At 40.2% G+C, this 20,965-nt stretch overlaps 1 protein-coding gene across 5 annotated transcripts in view; it reads left to right on the forward strand.

The window, feature by feature from the left end:
• The window catches only part of LOC149319479 (interleukin-1 receptor accessory protein-like 1), a 1,062,352-nt gene that overhangs the window by 988,022 nt on the left and 53,365 nt on the right, over positions 1-20,965 (forward strand). The gene's annotated exons all lie outside the window — the stretch shown is intronic.

The following is a 20,965-nucleotide window of genomic DNA, read 5'->3' on the forward strand; positions in this document are numbered from 1 at the left end:
AAGGTTGAGACAGTGCCCTTTTAAGGGGAAAGGCAGGCCCCACCTCTCTCTCTGCTGAGCTGGAGATGCTGCTGCTGGAATATTACAGTATTTTAAAGTTTTTGTAAATGGAGTATTTGCTTTCAGGTTTGTCATGTAGAAAGATGTTTTGCAGACTGCCTAAAAAAAGTATTGGTGGCTCTGTTGCTGATGACATTGATTGGGCAGTGAAGACCAAGAGATTATCTGGAAGGGTAAAACCAGTTAAGTTAACAAGCTGGGTATCAGTGTCTGGAGTATATAGGCAGACTTGTAAAGTTTCATAGACAACACAAACATTCTGCTAGACAGGACAAAGAGAGGGACATGAGTAAGGGAAGAGAGAGAGAATAGTAGCCAATTACTCACCTCATTACACACAGTTTCCCACCTTTCTTCTAAACTTATTAATGGCTATTGTTAGGAAAGAAATATATTCCAAAGGCAGGATGACACTGGTCAAAAGATGCAATGTAAGACTTTTTGTGACAAAGGACTGACGAGGTTATTTCTGCAAAATACTCTTCCCTGATAATTCCTATTATGTGCATTTTCAGAGATTGAACCCTGTGCATACTTGCCAGGGGGAGTCACGTAGGAATGAGTCTCACTGATTTCCAACTGGGCTGTAACTCTATTTTCAAACTGGTTGACAGAAACCTAGCAGCCACAGATCCCTAAAGCTCAGTGGTAGAATCCAGTGGTGGGAAACTGGAAGGGAGTTGCTTCATAAGTGTTGCATATGATGCTTTGTTTAGAGAGGACAAATCCCAAGGCAATCTTTCCATGTATAACTGCTGGACTAGCAAAGATAATTGTGTGTATGTATGTTTCTGGGAGGGGAATGTCCATAAGGGTGATATAAATAAAACATTTCTAAAAATGTAAGAATGTTAATTGGCCACAGCTTAAATCAAATGTCCCTTTACTGCACCTGTGCCACTGTTAAATGGGATAATTATCGCTGGGAGTATCCTTAGCATGGTATCATTTGCACTTCTCCTTTGATAATGATTTCAGTATGATGCGTGCTGTATACAAAACAAAACAAAACAAAAACCTGAAACCTCTTAATTACCACAGCAATCCCCCATCTGTAGAACATCTAATTTAAATCAATGTGTAGTGTTAACTATGCACCTTGCTATGTGTCACTTTTTTTCTTATCTGTTAAACTGTTTAAAAATACCCCTTTACAATTTAAAGTATTTTTAAGGGACCATGTAAAAAATTGTGGTGCTCATGGTAGCATTTTTGTGTTGATCATGGTAGCATATTTTGCTGCTCCACTCTTTTTGGACTCCAGTCTAGAATGACTAATATGATTCAGAAGGTTTTCCAGCCCTCCAGAACAGGCCTTTGGGAGTTTCAGTGGTAAGATGAAATTGTGCCCTCCCTTTTATGCTGAATTCTTGTGTTGCTGGGTACAGCACAAAGAAACAGGGAGAAAAAACAAAATTGTCCAAATTGCAATACACCATTAATGTGTCCTGTTTCTCACTTATCTTCCAGTATGAATACGAACAGGAAGTACCATTTGCCTTGCTAAGAAGCTGAGTGACAGTGTCTCACCCCTTCTTTCTTTTCTTCTGGCTTTATCTTGTCCCTATGAGGGATTTGTAGGGTGGCCATTGACCCAGCTGCAGGGGAATACAAATGTAAAGCCAAAAGATAATTAAGAAGAGGTCTATCAAGGAGTGATGTACTGCGCCCAGGGACCCAGGCCAGGGATCTAATGAAATACATTGACAGCAGGTCAAGATGGGATGATGGTCATAATATTAACTGGCTTGGAAAAATGAACAAAACAAAACAAACAAGCTTCATTTATATACTGCTTCATACTGCCTAAGCAGTGTCTAAGTGGTTTACAACTGTAAGCTAATTTGCCCCTAACCATCTGGGTATTCGTTTTAGTGAACTCGGAAGGATGCAAGCCTGAGTCAAGCTTGCACCCTTTTGCTGGTCTTGAACTTGCAACCTTGTGGTTTTGAGCGAGTGGCTGCAGTACAGGCATTTAATCACTGCACCACCAGGTCTCTCAGTTTTGTGGGAAATAGGATTATCAAAAGGAATTAGCACACTCAGATGGAAACTCTGTGTCAGAAATAGTATACTTTTAAACAGTATGACTTGGAATGATTCATTGTTTTGGGACTGCTATTCCCGCAATGTCTCAACCAGCCCTGCTTCCAAATACTCAACATACAGTGAACCCTCGGTATCTGTGGGGGATCCATTCCGGACCCTCTCCCCCATAGATACCAAAATCCACATATTCTCAAATCCAATTGTCCTTAATGGTAGTGCAGCCATGTGGCTACACCGCCATTAGGGAGAATGGAACTGGATTCCCCACTCCTCCTTCCCTCCCTCCCTCCCTCCCTCCCTGCTCCTTCCCTTCCTGCCCCCTTACCTGCTTCCTCCGAGGCTTCTGCCATCCAGCCAGCCTCGGAGCCCTGTCCCCAGGCCTAGCATCCAAGACGAAGCCTCTCAGCTCCAAAAGCTAAGCCCCAGCCCTGGCCCGGCTTCCTTGAAACCCCAGAAGGAGTCAAAGTCAGGGCTGGGGCTTGGCTTTTGGCCAGTAAAGGGGCAACTGCAGACTGTCCCTTTGGGGCAGTCTGTATAGCCCCTAAATTCCTGATACTGATCAGCATCAAGTTATCTTCATCCCATCTAGTTAAGTACAGGATAGGGAAAAGAATATTCTTCTGAAAAGAACTTCTAGCTGATGAAAATTGCTAGTGAGGCAGAAGAAGGTGTGAGGCCAACTTTATTTACACATCTACAGTTCTGAAACATTGACTCTAGATGACATAGGAAGTGCTCTTATGTCAGCATCATAATGCCTGGCTTGGGCCCAGGGTACTTGGAGGACTGCCTCTCTCCATATAATTCGCCCGGCACTCTCAGGTCGGGTGGGAAACAACTTTTGAGAGTCCCTGATACAAAATATGTGGTGTCTGCACATAGGGCTTTTTCTGCTTCGGCCCCGCAGACCTGGAACTCTCTGCCTGACGAGCTCCGCTCAGCCCCCTCCCTGGAGTCTTTCAGGAAAAATCTAAAGACTCACCTCTTTCGTCAAGCTTGCCCCCATGTTCCTTAATTCCATTCTTCTCCCCTTGTGTTGCTGTATTGTATTGGATGTAATTGGTGCTTTGGTTTTTAACTGTTTTTAACTGTGATTGAATGATGGATATTTTTATTGCTGTACTGTATTGTTTAATGTGGGGGGGATTTCTTTCTATTGGATTTTGTAGTTTCGGTATGTTTTTATTACTGTTGTAAACCGCTGTGATCATGGGAATAGCGGTATACAAATAAAGATTCATTCATTCATTCATTCATCAATGTGAGCCTGGAGATAAGGTATGACTCTGGCATTCCCTTCCTCTGGTTTTGGGTGAACTAATCATTTCTGGGCACAATTCAAAGTGCTAGTTGTAACTTCTAAAGGTTTAGGTCCAGAACCAATAAAAGTCTGTATCCTACGTAAATCCTAAGATCTTTGGCAGAGGGCTTTTTCTCTGTCCCACCATCTTCACAGTCACATCAATACATATGAAAAGGATCTAGTCAGCAGTGTGATGTGGCAGCTAAACACACCCCATTATGTTCCCCCTCTGTCTGCTGCTCACACATAAGTGAGGGTGAGACTTCCAAGGCTGCACAAACAGAGAGCCGACTGTATAGTGTCTAGATCAAGGAAAGTCATAGGAATTTATCACATTTTTTTAAAAATGCAACTTATCCCTGATGGGATACAGTCACTTTTGAGATTATTACATGGTTTTATCACATGTAATGCACCGCTGATGCTATTGGTCAACAGAAACCCAGCTGTATCCTGGGTACCAGCTGCACTCAGCCAACCGCTTTTTATGGTGTGAGGGAGTATCCTTTTTTGGAGGTTTTTAAACTGAGTCTGGATTGCCATCTGTTGGGAGTGCTTTCATTGTGTATTTCTCTATGATTCTATCTGGTGAGGACATAAGAGTGAGCCTTCTTCGTGACAGTTCCTGGTTTATGAAATTACCTTCCATGGGTGCTCAGTTGGCCCTGTCTTTGCTTCTGTTCACTAAGTAGCCTTCAGCTTTTAACTGGTGCTGTCATAAGTATCTTTTAATGGGGTGTGTTTATTTTTTATCTTTACTATGCTTTGAATGTTTTTTAACTGTTGTTGTAATCAGATTATCGGTTTAATTTTTTTAAAGTTTGTAATAGATATGGCATAATTAATTTCTTGCATCCATTTCTCATGATTCCAGACAATGAGCATCATGTTATTCTTTCCTGCACATAGCTTTGCCTCTTTCATGAGTGGATCAAACAGCAACATTGTTGAGGTTTTTTAAAAAAAAAAATAAATGCTAAATTCTTTCAGTAAAAAAAATAATAATCAAAGAATCTAGATTTGCTGCTCTAGGAATTCAGAGGAATGAAAGTGGAATCTGGTAATTTGAGAAGGTAGGACCTAAGCAAAGGAATCTGGAACATTGTTAGAGAAGTAGATTTTCTAGAAACTGTTGATTTTCTAAAAACTGATAACTTTTTATAGTCAAGGGAATTATTTCCTCAAGGGGAAAGTGATTGGGGAATGCAAACATACCATGTCCAAGGCCCCGGCAAAGTGAGCAGAACCAGTGCCAAAGTATATTGGAATTCACTTTTATTCTGTCTGCCATATCCTCTGACTCTCTTATCCTCTGACTCCCACTTCATTCACACATACATCATGTGTAGAAAAATATGTTTCATTCACTATAGTACTTGTATAAATTGGATAGAGGGATTATCTCTATAACTGGTCAGTACACACTTTTTATAAGCTGCTGTAGGGGATCATTTATCAAACTAATATCCTTGCTTTAAAGGTCTGTTGATTGCTTTGACTAAGTTTGCACTTTAAAACATGCATTTAAAATGATAAAAAGAGAGAGGCAAAATATGTTGGCCCCTAGGTTAAGACAGAGGGTTAATGTAAGCTCTCACAATCCCATGGAAAATGGTCATTGTGAGAAATAATATATTTCTGATTAGTACATTAAGTAAACATAACCAGAATCACAGCTTATGAAGACAGCATTTTTCAGTGTTTATTTCACAGTGGTTCTTGACATGCTTATTTTTACTGTGAAGAAAATTGTTTAAACTTTAGTATCTGCATGGAAAATGTTAGTAAATGTTGACATTTTAATGATAGCCACTGAATAGGATGCAGAATGTGTGTCTACACTGAATAAATTATAAAGAGTCAGAGGAAAAGAGGAAATCTTGTTGAGTTTTTAAGAGTTTCCTAAAATTTGATATTTAAAATACAATCTGTGAATAGTGTGCTGCTGTATATTAAATGGCACATTTGTGTGTGTGCCCCTATTCCATTTTCAACACACTGCTTCTTTTTAATTTTTAAGTTATCATTTGTCTAATCCTGAATTTATTGTGTAGTTTATACAGTGCACCCACATTTTACATGGGTGCAGCATACATGGCTTTCAGCATACGCAGCTTTCAGGAAAAGCCCCTCACACACCCTGGAAGAAGTAATGGGGGCGCACCCATGGTGTACGTGCACAGCTGTGCTTCCATGCTCCGCAAGCATGAGCCCCATTACTTCTAATGGAGCTCCAACACACATGGATTTCCCCTTACACAGAGGGATCCAGAACAGATCCCTGCATAGGAGGGGCCTTTGTTGTCTCTATTGTATGTTTATTGTGTAACTTAGCCTTTGCTGTCTTCTCCACAATTATCATCCTAACTGTGTCACAGGTAGTACCACCAGTGTTATGAGACTTAAGGTGTTCCCCCACCACACACACAGACATCTTACTTGATTTAGAGACACCCAAATGGTAGTTTGGCTGGAAGTACACTTTCTTTCTGCTTGTGGAACTTGTTAGCATATTCAGCATACCCCATGTTGAATATGGGGCCTTCACATTTCCATATTTAAATGTCTGGCATGTTCTTAAGAGGGCAAGATGAACTTTGGAACACCAGGAGACTTTCTCCTGGACACGTAGACCTGAAACATGTGAAGAACATGTGAAGGACCCATGTAATACCAAGATAAAAGCTATGTATGTTAGCTGATTGCTCTGTCCTCCCTCTAGGCATATTTCCTGTTGAATGGGAAATAAAGGCAAGGGTGAGTAAGCCAACACTTCCTGCCTACTCCTGCTGTGTCCCAGCCAATTTCCCTATACATCTATTTTGGAGTTGCTCTAAATCCAATTGCTATTTTTGTTACTCTAAAGTGAAAGCCATCATTGGTTCCAGAATTCCATGGTCAGTCCCTGGGAAGACCATGAGGTCTTTGTTACATTGCACGACAGCACCTAGTACCCCTCGAGGCTAGGATCTTAGATATAAATATCAGTCACACAGTGCACACAGAGCACAAATAATTTTATTTATTTCCTGTGTCACACACACACACCGAAACTGTCTGAGCCACACTCTGCTTTCTTTGGTCTCCACTTCAGGACAGGCAAATACTACCCCCTCTATAACCCTAACCTTCCACTACTCAGTTTCCATATCTGTTTCGGTTAAGTCTGGATGGTGTGTCTGCTTGAATTACTATCATATGTTTGTTTGTACTACTGCATATATCCAATTAAAAAGGTTCTTATTCACCGAGACTCTTCAGTTAGTACTGGTATAAGTAGGTTTAAAAAACCCTCAAGTTACCCAGCCTCTTGTAAGCTTCCTTGAGCTATACCTGTTCCCCAGCACTTAAAGACACAGTTGGTGGGTACCCTCCAGTTCCCCACCTTCTTTTGGGTAACAAACTGGTAAGGGGTTAAACCCTCTTCCTGTTACAGTCTCCCCACAGATCTAAAACAGGAGCTTGGGAGTTCCTTTATATAAGTAATGTGTTTCTGCTATTTGCTAGTGTTTGAAAACTAATTCATCGCCATTCAGAAACATCTTATGCTTTTAACTGATGTGATGGTGTTAAAAGAGTAGCAGACTTGAGAAATACTGCCAGAGTTTGGATATCTTGTTTAAAAATGCCTGGAAGATTATGACAATAAATTTGAAAATAGAATTTCATTTGTGAATTCAGAATGGTCAGTATTCATTATATGTGACTCATTTTGGCCAACATTCGTTATATGCTATTTATGTTGACAGATTAGAAGGGCAGTGTGATACTAGAGGTCATCAAAAAAAGTTTGGATCAAAAACATAGACATAACAAAGAGGGACCAGATGATTACAAAGATGCCATATCCCTTAAGCTACACAGCTGCAGACAGCTACAAAATTTATCAGAAATTCCTGAGTATAAGGCAAATGCCAGAAATGCATTCCAATAAAGTTATAAAGTCACGGTCCTGCTGGGTAAGGTTGGGGACTATGTTTGAGTCAGAGTAAAGCAACCTATGGACATGATGGTGGGCAGTTGAACAAAGGCAGGACAGAAGTTAAGAAATGGGTATGAGACCTAGGAGAAGCAGCAAGTTGGAATGACAGAAGGACCTGGGCAGGAAGATGATTCCTAAAAGGAGGGAGAAACAAGCTTAGAGGTGCAGATGGATGGGGATGTGATGGAGTACATAGTTGGGTGTCTGAGCACAGGGGTGCATGGATCAGAGAAAGAGTTCAGGGTTGAACTAGAGCGAGAGAGACTATGGTCAGAATTGTGTTGGTGACATATATGCACTCTATAGAATCATAGAATTGTAGAGTTGGAAGAGACCACTAGGGCCATCCAGTCCAACCCCCTGCCATGCAGGAAATCCAAATCAAAGCATCCCTGACAGATGGCCATCCAGCCTCTGCTTAAAGACCTCCAAGGAAGGAGACTCTATCACCCTCCGAGGGAGTGCATTCCATTGTCAAACAGCCCTTACTGTCAGGAAGTTCCTCCTAATGTTCAGGTGGAATCTCTTTTCCTGTAGCTTGCATCCATTGTTCCGGGTCCTGTTTTCTGGAGCAGCAGAAAACAAGCTTGCTCCCTCTTCAATATGACATCCTTTCAAATATTTAAACAGGGCTATCATATCACCTCTTAACCTTCTTTTCTCCAGGCTAAACATCCCCAGCTCCCTACGTCGTTCCTCATAGGGCATGGTTTCCAGACCCTTCACCATTTTTGTCGCCCTCCTTTGGACACGCTCCAGTTTCTCAATGTCCTTTCTGAATTGTGGCGCCCAGAACTGGACACAATATTCTAGGTGGGGCCTGACCAGAGCAGAATACAGTGGCACTATTACTTCTCTTGATCTAGACACTATACTTCTATTGATGCAGCCTAAAATAGCATTGGCCTTTTTAGCTGCCGCATCACACTGTTCACTCATGTTCAACTTGTGGTCTACTTGGACTCCTAGATCCTTTTCACACGTAGTTTCATTCAGCCAGGTGTCACCCATCCTATATCTGTGCATTTTATTTTTCCGCCCTAAGTGCAATACCTTACATTTCTCTGTGTTGAATTTCATTTTATTAGCTTTGGCCCAGCTTTCTAGTCTATTCAGGTCATTTTGAATCTTGATCCTGTCCTCTGGGGTATTAGCTATTCCCCCTAATTTGGTGTCATCTGCAAATTTGATAAGTATGCTCCCAATTCTGTCATCCAGGTCATTAATAAAGATGTTGAATAGCACTGGGCCCAGGACAGAGCCCTGTGGGACCCCACTGGTCACTTCTCTCCAGGATGAAAAGGAGCCATTGTTGAGCACCCTTTGGGTTCGGCCGGTCAACCAATTACAGATCCATTTAACAGTTCCTTTGTCTAGCCCACATTTTACAAGCTTGTTTGCAAGAATGTCATGGGAAACCTTGTCAAAGGCCTTAGTGAAATCAAGATATACTATATCCACAGCATTCCCTTCATCTACCAAGCTGGTAATTTTATCAAAGAAAGAGATTAGGTTTGTCTGGCATGACTTGTTTCTCTGAAACCCATGTTGACTTTTTGTGATTATGGCATTGCCTTCTAGATGTTCACAGACCCTCTGTTTAATGATCTGCTCCAGAATCTTTCCTAGTACTGATGTCAGACTAACTGGACGATAATTGTTGGGATCCTCTTTTTTCCCCTTTTTGAAGATGGGGACAACGTTTGCCCTCCGCCAGTCTGCTGGGATCTCTCCTGTTTTGCAGGAGTTTTCAAAGATTATTGCCAATGGCTCCGATATTACATTTGCCAGTTCTTTTAATACCCTTGGATGGAGTTCATCTGGTCCTGGAGACTTAAATTCATTTAGGTTAAACAGGTATTCCTGTACTATCTCTTTACTTATTCTGTGCTGAAATTCCCCTATTCTGTCCTCTGTTCCATTTTCCTCAGGTTGAGCACCCTTTGCCTTTTCTGAGAAGACTGAGGCAAAGAAGGTGTTGAGTAATTCTGCCTTTTCTCTGTCTTCTGTTAGCATTTTGCCATCTTCTCCATGCAATGGCCCTACCGTTTCCTCCTTCTTCCTTTTGTTGCGGACATAACCAAAAAAGCCCTTTTTGTTGTCTTTAACCTCTCTAGCAAGCCTGAGTTCATTCTGCGCTTTAGCTTTTCTGACTTTACCCCTGCACATGCCTGCTATTTCTTTGAATTCCTTTTTTGTGATTTCCCCCTTTTTCCATTTCTTATACATGTTCCGTTTCAAACTTAGCTCAGTTGAAAGTTCCTTAGTCCTCCATCCTGGTTTCTTGAGACACCTCCCGTTTTTCTTTCTCACTGGAACTGTTTGAAATTGTGCTTTCAGTATCTTCCTTTTGAGAAACTCCCATCCATCCTGAACTCCTTTATCTTTTAGTATTTCTGACCATGGAATCGCCCTCAATACTTCTCTAAGTTTACTGAAATCCGCTCCCCTAAAGTCTAGGAGGCGTGTCTGACTATGCCTGGCTTCTCCTTTCCACTGTATTACAAATTCCAGGAGAACATGGTCACTTCCACCTGATGATCCCACTACTTGCACCCCATTAACCAAGTCATCCTTGTTGGTTAGGATCAGATCTAAAATAGCTGACCCCCTTGTTGCCTCTTCCACCTTTTGGACCATGAAATTGTCTTCCAGGCAAGTGAGGAATTTGCTAGGCCTTGAGGATTTTGCTGAGTTTGACTTCCAGCAAATATCAGGATAGTTGAAGTCGCCCATCACTACTACATCTCTCTTTTCTGACTGTGTGGTCATCTGTTCTAGAAAGATATCATCCAATTCCTCAGTCTGACTTGGGGGTCTGTAGTAGACTCCCACTGTAACATCCTTGTTATTTCCCTCCCCTTTGATTCTTATCCAGATGCTCTCCACCTGGCTTCCATGATTGATGTCCAGGATCTCTTCACTGGTGTAAGTATCTCCGACATATATTGCTATTCCTCCTCCTTTCTTGTTTGGCCTATTTCTCTTAAAAAGGTTATACCCCTCTATTTCCACATTCCAATCATGAGACTCATCCCACCAGGTTTCAGTGATGCCTATTATATCATATTTGCTTTGTTGTACTAGGAGTTCGAGTTCATCCTGCTTATGTATAGGTATTCCCTTTTATAATCATTGTACCAGGTACTATCCACGGCATCCATTAACCATGGTATCCTTCTAGAATGCCTGAGAGAGTTGGGTATCAGAGGCACTAGGATAGAGTTGTTCCGGTCCTAACTCTCGGGCAGATTCCAGATGGTGATGCTTTGGTATAGCTGCTCTTGTAAAAGAGAATGTAAATTCAGTGTCCCTCAGGGCACCACCCTGTCCCCAATGCTGTTTAACATATACATGAAACCGCTGGGATAGATCATCCAGAGGCATGGGGCAGGGTGTTATCTGTACGTTGATGACACCCAATGATATCTCTCCATGCCCTGGACCACAATGTCAGCTAATGAAGGCATCTCCCCTCTAAATGAATGTCTTGAGCCAGTAATGGGCTGGATGAGGAAAAACAGATTGAAACTGAACCCAGATAAGACAGAGGTGCTCATTGTTGGGGGCCACAGTCCATGGTTGGAGGTTTGCCAACCAGTCCTGGATGGGGTCACACTTCCACTAAAGGACTTTGTTCGTAGTTTGGGGTTACTGGATCCGTCACTCCAGATGTCAGCTCAGATAAATGCGACAGGTTTGGCTGATACACCAACAACGCCCTTTCCTTGAATTTTTGGACCTAAAAACTATTACGCACGCACTGATAAACTCACAACTTGACTTCTGCAATGGACTTTACATAGTGCTATTCTTGCACCTAGTCTGGAAACCTCGACTAATTCAAAATATGGCAGCCAGGGTGGTCACTGGAAGATCTAGAGATGACAATATTACACCAATATTAAAATCCATTCACTGGCTGCCTATTAATTTCTGAGCATAGTACAAGGTATTGGTGATAAACTTTAAAGCCCTTCATGACTTGGATCCAACCTACCTATGGGATCACCTTCTCTCATACAATCCACCCCACCCATTGAGGTCCTCAAATAAAAATCTACTGCAGCCAGATAAGACTAGGCTGGCTGCAGTTACTCAGAGGACCTTTTCGTCTGCCACTCCCAACCTATGGAACGGCCTGCTGGAGGGGATTTGAAGTATCTCTAGTCTGGATTGCTTCAAAAAGGCAGTCAAGACACATCTCTTCCAGCAGGCCTTTCCAGATTAAGGTCAATATTTTAGCAATCCGTGACTGACTGTAGACAATCGCCCTACTGACCTCTGCTCTGGTTATTGTTAATAATTGTTAATTATTTAATTATTAATTACTTAATTATTAACTGTTGTTTTTAATAACTGATCATTTAATTGTATTTTATTATTATTGATGGACGGGTTAGGGAAGGGTAGGGTTATAATGTTATTGCAGTGGTCCCTTACCTTACACAGGGGATCTGTTCCGGACCCCCCCCCCCCACATAAGAAAAAAAGTGCATATGCTCAAGCCCCATTGGATATAATGGGGCTTGTGGTTGTGGTGTGGCCATGCGTGTGCACTACAGGCATGAGCGCCATTTTGCCTTTTGCGGCTGCAGGTATAATATGCCCAGATATGTTGTGGGTGCACTGTATATTGTTATTGTCTTTTATTGATTTACTTGAATGTAAGCAGCTTCTATCGTTTGGCGGAGCGGATATTTGGGAGAAAATCAGCTCTTTCGATCCTAAATTTCCAATGCTCTCGTAAAAATCTGGGATGGAGATCGATGTTGTTTGTTCATGGATCTTTTTAAAAAAGCAATTCTATAGTTCCCAGACACCACATACCCACTCCCAACCACAAAAATGGCCCAGAACCCATGTGTCTGCCTTTACAATAGACTTGTGCACTTGGAGAACCTGATGGATGAGTGGAGCTGAGCAGACAGACAAGTATACTGAACCCCTGCAGTCAGTTTCTATTTTGTGTGATGACACTGTGAAATGGAATTGAAGTGTGAATGGTGCTGGCAGTAAGGGGTGTGGTTGTGAAAAGAAATGGTTTGGAGGTGATCTTCCTATCTGGGAAAAATACAAAGAAATTTTGAGACCCAATTTTACAATTTAGTCTTAAATAAAAGCCTTGCTGTCTTTGGTTTTGTTGAGCGGAAAATTGTGGATTCAAAGGAGCGTGTTTGAGCTTGCTAGTTTGTCTTTCTGTGAAATAAGTGTTTTGTTATCGTGCTAAATTCTGTGACTGCCCATGCTCTATGGAAGCTCATGTTTATTATAATGCCCAAAACATTTTCTCAAATGTGCAAATGTGTCTGTTGGCCCTAACTGATAACTACCTTTTGATTGCTATAATATATTATATATGGGGCTGTCTGTGAAGAAGGTTCAGAACTTCAACAGGTTCAAAACACAACAGCCAGACATTTCATGGAGAGCCATCATTCAGCCCATGTGAGATCAATTTGAAATATAGCAATGGTTTACTTTTGTATTTCACAAGGTCCAGACCCCAAAATATACCTGTCTTTTTGCTGCTGTGATCAGTCTGCTGATCTCTCATCAGATGGCTGACCCTCTCTAATATTAAGAGATTAGCCATTTTCCCTGTGTCACTCCATTTCATTGTCATTACTGGACGTCTCCATCCTGCAGCTGACTCTAAATTCATCTCATTTGATCCTACTAAGATATAAATTACACATCACTGCTGTTGACCTGCTAGCAGTTACAAAAATGGTCTAGCTCTTCAGAACTGTTCTTTTGGGTTACATAACTTCAGAAAGATACAGACAATATGGCCCCTACATTTTGTATAAATAACTAGAGATGCACAAGGCCACATGTCTTACATAATCCTACCAAATGTTTTCACTAGCACACTTAGCAAACAAAGACCTTTCTATGGGGGATCATTTCAACTGTACTTGATCCATATCAGATGTCTTCACTTATTTGTTTCCATGTAGACATTAAACAGCATGGAATATCCCAGTGCACATTTTTATAACTTCAGTGGACACTGGTTAAAAAGAATGGCTAAACCTTAAAAAACATTAACTGCATTTCCCAAACAGAGACAGAGTCTTTTCAGTTGTGAAACCAACATTATAGAATGCTCCTCTGAGGAAAACTCTCTCCCTCTCTCTGCTTGTTTTTCAAGATGTATACAGACCTGCTTATTCCACTGGGCATTTCACATGCCTTTAACTCTGGTTTTGACAAGTGTGTGTTGAGGCTATTTTCTTTTATTTTATTTGGAATGGTTTTACATTGTTTCTTTGGCTTCCTTAACCTTATTTTTAATTAATTTTTTGCCCTAGCAAAATTCAATATTTTTTGCTTAACAGAAAAGCAGCACACAAGGATTTTTAAACCAAGTAATGAAATAAATTATGCCTAAATACCCTAAAGGCACTAGATCCTGTCTGATCCTCGAAGCTACAAAGGGACAGCTCTGGTTAGAACTTGGATGGGAGACTGCCAGCGAACTCCAGGTGCTGTAAGCTACATTTCAGAGGAAGGAAATGGCAAAACCATCTCTGAGTATTCCTTGCCTAAGAAAAGCCTATGAAATTAATGGGCTTATCATACGTCAACAGACAACTTGAAGGCACACTCAGACAGTCTCAAAATAATGAACTGTTTTAATGATCTTTGCTGTATATTTCTGTCTCTAATGCTACTGTGATGAAAATATTATAGCCCCACATATCTTCAACATGTGGTGCCTGTCACTTGCAAGTAGACCAACATATTATGGGATAAACATAGCTCCCAACAACTTGTTTGGCTCATAATATGAATGTCGTGGACATGAAGACATTTGCAGGAGACATCTGCAAGTGTTTCTTCCTTCTGCCATCCTTCAGTTCTCTCTATAGTGTCCTATCCAAGCTATTTTCTCCATCCTCTCCCTACATTCGTCTGTCTGTGAGGCAGGAAATGAGGCCAGCTGGCAAGGGAAAGGGATCACAGAAGACAGTAATTGGCAGGTGGGAAACACTTACATCCCCTCCATCCCCTGCATATTACTATTAACTGACAAATACATGTTTAGGAAACATGTCTTTGCCAAGATTATGTGTAGTTCTGCCCTTCACTTGGCTTCTGAGAGCGTACACATTCTTAGTTTGCAGGCTGTATTTTTGTAAAAAAAAAAATCTTTTTCCTTCAGTAGCAAAAGAATGTGAGCAAACGTGTGGGAGGGAAAGGTTTAGTCCTTCCAGCTTTGACAATTTCCTTTCATACAATCCAGTATTGCCAATTGAAAAGATTAGCCGGTTTGTCTTACTATCTGTGTATTGTGATGCATTGATTTACATTATGATTTTAAAAAAATCCAATAGCATTTAGATTTTCCTTGCTTTTTTCTCCTCATACCGAATAACCTCACGTAGGTTATTTGCCTTTGCTGAGACATTGTTCAACGTGTCGAAAACATCCCCTTGAAGGATAATTTAAACTACTAGTTTTGACAAAATATTGTGCTAATTATTGCTGCATCCAGGAGAAATGGCTTCTTTCAGGAATGAATCATCAGAAGCAAGAGTGTAACCTGGATCTCACTGCAGGATATTCTAAAATGTACGGCTGCTGGTGCAAACGTAATTTAAGCTGTCCATACACAAGATGGCATTTGACTTAGGCACAAAACATTCAGTCTTTGCTAATTGCAACTAGCAGGTTATTTCAAATGCTGATGTTTTTAATTAGAGCTTTCTATACTGGGCAGTTCCTTTGGATTAAAAATGAATGCTTTGGTCATTAGGAAGATAGACAGTGCCCTCTAGTGGACGAAAGGAGCCACAGCAGCCGCCCAGCACTTCACTAATTAGAGAAATACAGCACTGAGACCAAATGTTTTCACTGCTGATACTATTGACTGACTTCAAGTGAAATGCCGTCTGATGTGATGAGGTCCTCCTCACATTCTGTTCACTTTGAAACCAGGATACATGACAAGAGATAGGAGAGGGGGGGGGGGTTAAATCATTTCAAACAGCATCTGCCTAAACCCAATTAACTAGAATGGAAAATTCACCTCTTTTATAGGAGCCTGCTGAATCATTTTGTCAACATTATACTGATCTGTTTTCCCCAAATAAACATCAGGCAGGAAAGATATTTTTCTCTTTAGAATTCATTTGACAAGTATTGCACTCAAAAATACTTATTATTAATTGCACAAACAGTGATATTATCTTAAAATGGAAGTTGTCTATGGGGGCCCTGATAACTATCATTCATCTCTTTTAAGCCTTTTCAAAAACCTGGATTTGCTGTAAGATAAGCAGGTTTGCTTAAATGGTGTCTGATCTTGTTTTCAGACCTCAGGAAGGGAATGGATTAGGATGCATCTACTGTGAACCCATGGAGAAAGTAGAAATTTTATGCAATGATGCAGGAAATTGCACAGAGAGAGAGAGAGAGAGAGAGAGAGAGAGAGAATATGCCCTTGCCACAAATGGAATGTTAAGCTCTTTACAAGAATGTAAATGGATAGCTCTAATGATATTGCATCTACATTCAGTGAAAGAAGACGTTGTTCACAGAAGACTTAATGTGCCAAGTCATTGTCTAAATGGTATCATTTTTAATCCAGATGCTCAAAGCTTCATTCAAAAATGCAGTTGCAAAAGCAATAATTGCTTATGGCTCTCTGTAAATCACCTTTATTTCCAAATCTGAGGTTTCTTTATGTATTGCTAAATGACTAAAAGGGTGAATAATCAAATGTGCTTAAGGTGGACAGAAAGGCCGTGCCAGGGTCTCCTGTGCAGGTTCCTTCTGCCATGGGTTTTATTGTTTTAGGTTGATTTTTACAATTGTTAAGAGCCTGCGTGGCACAGTGGCTTGAGTGTTGGATTACAACTCTGGAGACCAGGGTCCAGTTCCTTGCTGGGCCATAAAATCCACTTAGTGACCTTGAGCAAGTCACATACTTTCAGCCTGGAGGGAAGGCAATGGCAAACCTCCCCTTGCCAAGAAAACCCATGACAGGATCACCATAAGTTGGAAATAACTTGAAAGCACACAAGAACAGCCATTATTTTATATTAGCTTTGGTGTTAAGCTATGTTCTGAAGTTGTTAGCAGATGCTGGGGTTAGTGATAGGAAAGCCGGGGAGCCAAAGAGACTGACTGTTACTGAAAGTATCCAAGGTTGTTTTGTCTGAGAAAGGAATTCAGGCAGTTGAGTGGGTGTGGACAGTGAAGAGTTATAATATTGAAAGTGACTTTTTGAACTCAGTTCTGGAAAGAAATGGCTTTCTGTTCTGAGCTGCTGCAATAAACTCTTTCTGGTTCATCATGAAGCCTGATTATTGAGTTCACTAGAGACAAGGTATCACAAGGCAAAATGTTATCTAGCAGAATGGATGGCACAGAGAGAGGATTGCTCACAACCAAATATCCCTGAATATATCTCTATAACAATAGATCAGCAAAAATCAAGAGCTACCAGAATTAAATAGTATCTGATGTTGAAAATCTATTCACTCCTTTGCATAAGCAAATATGCACAGATATGTCTGAACTCAGAACTGTATGCAAGACAAAGGAGTTTGTCACATGCCTGCTTGTTTTTGCAACAATTACTTTAATGAAGGGAAGGGCATACCTACCAGTTTGGGAGCACACTCTACTGTCCATCCCTCCATTAGCATGACTAGCTTGTTGCTCTCAAACTCTTTTCCACCCTCACCCCTGCCTCGCTATCCTATTTCCTACCCAGTGTCCCTTATGTTTGTGTAGAGGAGTTGTCATTTTTTTAAAAAAAAATGCAATTGCAGAGTTCTGTTTTTAAAAATAAAGTGAAAAGGGGGTGTTCTGGAACAGCAAAGGGGCATATGTAGAGGGGGGAGGAGACATTTATACCACATGACCATGCGTTCCCAGAACTGCCTTGGAAGTAACTTACAACACCTGAGGACTAGTGCTATACTAGCCCTATTGGGAATGTAATGATGTGTTTTTCCATCAGTAGCAAGGTACTGGCCATTCACATGTCAAGGACATGGCAGTGATGTGAAGGAGATAGCATCATGTGATAGGTATGACCAAAAATGCTATTATCCAATTTGTATGACAGTTTAAAGACCATGTGGGATAAAGGCCAAAGACAACTGATGATAACCTTAAATGTACATCCCAAAGCAGCTACCCCAAGAGATGGTTGATTAGTCATTCAAGTTGCATTTCAATATAAATTTATCAAATGTGCAGGTCCTGAACTTGAACATAGACAGAACACTGTTGACCATCAAACCCCCTACATTTATGAAACTCATGATACTTGTATTCAAAGAGATCTTGTAGCAAATATGAAACTAACTGTGGGAAAGAGTTTGTAGCATAAACTTTTCTGGATTTGGTCTACTTCCTCAGATATTTGTATGCACTGTCTGGTAGACTGCCCCATTAACCTCTATGCTTCATATCATGTGTTTATCTGAAAAAGTGCACATTAAAATGTGTTTATTTGAAAAAGTGCACAAAAATATTATTTTAAATGTGCACAAAATTGCATGTGAAATTAAATGTGCACAAAATTGAAAAATGCACAGAAAGCACTTTTAAAAAGAAAATCTCTAGCCCCTGTAAAAGCTTAAATGAGAAAGAAGAAAAAGAATTCCCCCATGTTCTACATGTATAGCCACTATTCTGCCCATTTGTTTTGTAAGTAACAAGCTTGTTCCTACAGTATTTCAATGTTCAGGGTAATTAATTCAGTCATATCTATTATTCACATGCACTCTCACATGAGAAGGAATTTCTCCATTCATTTTAAAGCTACTGTTTTGGTCTTTTCTGATAGAAAATTTTGCAGCCCATAAAACAACAAGAACAGAAGTTCTGGAGCTGAATATAGATGTGATTGCACAGTAGTCTATTCATTCCTTTCAAATAGTAGCTGCAAAGACAAAAATTCATTAAATTTCTAAAACAGGTTTCATATGTATATGTTATAACCCAATGCTGTTGTTCTGTTTTCTGCTGCATAAGCCTTTTGTAGGGAAATGCCAAGAAAATTGTGATAGTAACTTTAAGTTCTCCAGTGTTTCAACAATAATGGAATTCGCTGTAAAAGATGGGGATCTTTTCCCTCCCTGAAAAGTATTACAAAGCTGTTGTGATTAGCATGTAGAGACAGTGCTATTTCAACACTATCAGCATGCATTCTATCTTTCCCTGTCTCTTTCATTGTGTATCTTTGTCTGCTTCCACTCCTCCTCCACCTCATCTTCATCCACTCTCTCTCTCTCTCTCTCATTCCCCCTTCTATATCCATTCTTTCCTGAGGAAGGAAGGAAGGAAGGCAAGACACTTGAGAGAAACAGCCTTATAGAATATCTGTAGCCTATGGGCTACACATCCCTGCTCTATAGGCTGTAGATCTGGTATCACTCCCAAATTCTTCTATTCTGAGACACATATGCCCTCTTTGCTGTAGGGTTTGGGGCATCAACTTTAATTTCTGGTGTAAAAATAAGCAAATAGCAACTCTGCCTGGTATGCAGTTCTTCCATCTTATGGAACAATCACAGTGAGATACAGCCATACACGTAAAGTCTTATGAAAGCAATAGATCCACTTATAAGTAAAAAACCAGGCATTTTTTTCTCAAATAAAACAAGGGCTAGCATCCCCTACTCCTTCTCCTGTTGACTCAAAGTAACTAACAAGGTTGTGAATAACAGCATTAGTAGTTAGTCACTGAGATTCCGCTTGTATGACCCATCACTGACCTTCCCAGTAGTTTATTGTTAAGCTCAGCCAGGCTGGAAAGTATAGATTATACAGCAGCCAGAGTCTCTGTATTAATTTATAGCAGAACACCTGGCATATTAATAGCCCTTGCTCAGCAGTAATCTGTAAAGTATTGCAAGGAGTTAGTGCTTCTTTCCTAATTTATTTCCCATGTGTAAATATTTCATGCTGAACAGAAACTTTGAATTCTGTGTTTAAAAAATATGCTTAAATATTTCATTTAGAAGGGGAAAATCTCTAAACATTTAATGAGAAGAATCTTTTTAAAATGGTTTGGCTTTTTGACATCTTCCCCCCACCCACACATACAAACCCATTCCCCTGGAGTTAATTCTAGTGTTTTAAAGAATCGTCATATACACATTAATATGCATATGAAAATGTGTCCTGTGAGTAGAAAGACTATCTTATTTCATACTTGATGAAAAAGCACAGGGAGCTGTCATGACACAACATCTCATGGGCTTGATCTTAATTTAGGGATGACTTGAGCTCCATCAAACTAGCTTAGTCTGTTGGCTCCTTAGATCTCCTAAATTGAATGACTGACTGAATGGAGATTATTCCTTAAACAATAATAATGCAGTGCTGGTGGCATTCAGCAGCAATAGGAGATCTTCTTCCTCTTGAGGCATATTGAAGAGAGCTCCATCTGCAAAAGGTTAACATTCATGGTCGTTTCACCACAGAGCTAAATACAGATGCTTGTATCAACTGCACACTCAAAAGGGAGATGTTGACTGTTTAACAACTGTGCATGTAAGATACAAATCATATTTCTTTGATTCTTGCTATATTTCTAGCTGCATCAATAAAACATGTAATCTGAAGAGGCTATTAAAATACAACTTGTAATGCTGTGGGTGGGGAAGTCTGCAAAGAATCAAAAACCAGATTAGGTGATTATTTTATTTTAAGAAAAAGATATAAGCAAACCTGTGATATAGTTAATGCATGTATTCATAACTGGCTACATACCTTCCTTAATCCTCCTAGTTTTAATTAGCCACTGTGTATGCTACAGATGGTGAAATAATCCACTGCATTTGCATTATTCATATATATATATTATGTACAACCTAAGATAGCACTGTGATCCCAACTTGTGGTGAATCAGAAAATATATGCGCAAACATGCTTTAGCTAATGGAGAAAATGCATAGGATAAATCTGTACCAAACTATGAATTTGTGTGGGAAGAAAAAAGAAGGTCTCACAGCTTGATATGAAACTATGAGACAAAATGCCAGTGGGGTTCTGAAGAGGAACACACCAAAAGTTAAACTAATAGATTTTTACGCTGGTAATGTACACCAAATAACTACTACAAAATAAAATAGCTTTATGTCTGAAATGCCCCATGGGACACTGAATAATGCAAAGCACACATAAATGTGTTTGCACACACACACACACACACACACATATACCTGCAATATCCAGTGCCACAGTAATACAAAGTTTGATGGTTCATACGCTTTGTCTGGAATATGAGGTTAACACTATATCCCCTGAATTCTTTTATATACTTCTTACACTTATCAATTTGCAAAGAAAGAAACAATAAGCTAGATGTTTCCTTTCCAGATGTTGGGCAATGGGTTACAAGAGCCTTTTCACACTACACAATGATAATGTTGTTATTCCATTTCAATTTCCATGGCAACATTGTATGGCATCCACGGACTTGTAGTTAGCAAGAGAGATTTGGAATAGTCAGCCAGAGAGCTCTAGTGCACAATTCCGAGGACTCCAGAGGATGTTGCCATGTCAGTTGAAGTAGAACAATAATGCTATAATTGTGT

Source organism: Sceloporus occidentalis, unplaced genomic scaffold (genome assembly GCF_023333645.1).
Source record: "Sceloporus occidentalis isolate IW3139 unplaced genomic scaffold, rSceOcc1.0.p SCAF_2, whole genome shotgun sequence".
Lineage (NCBI taxonomy): Eukaryota > Metazoa > Chordata > Lepidosauria > Squamata > Phrynosomatidae > Sceloporus > Sceloporus occidentalis.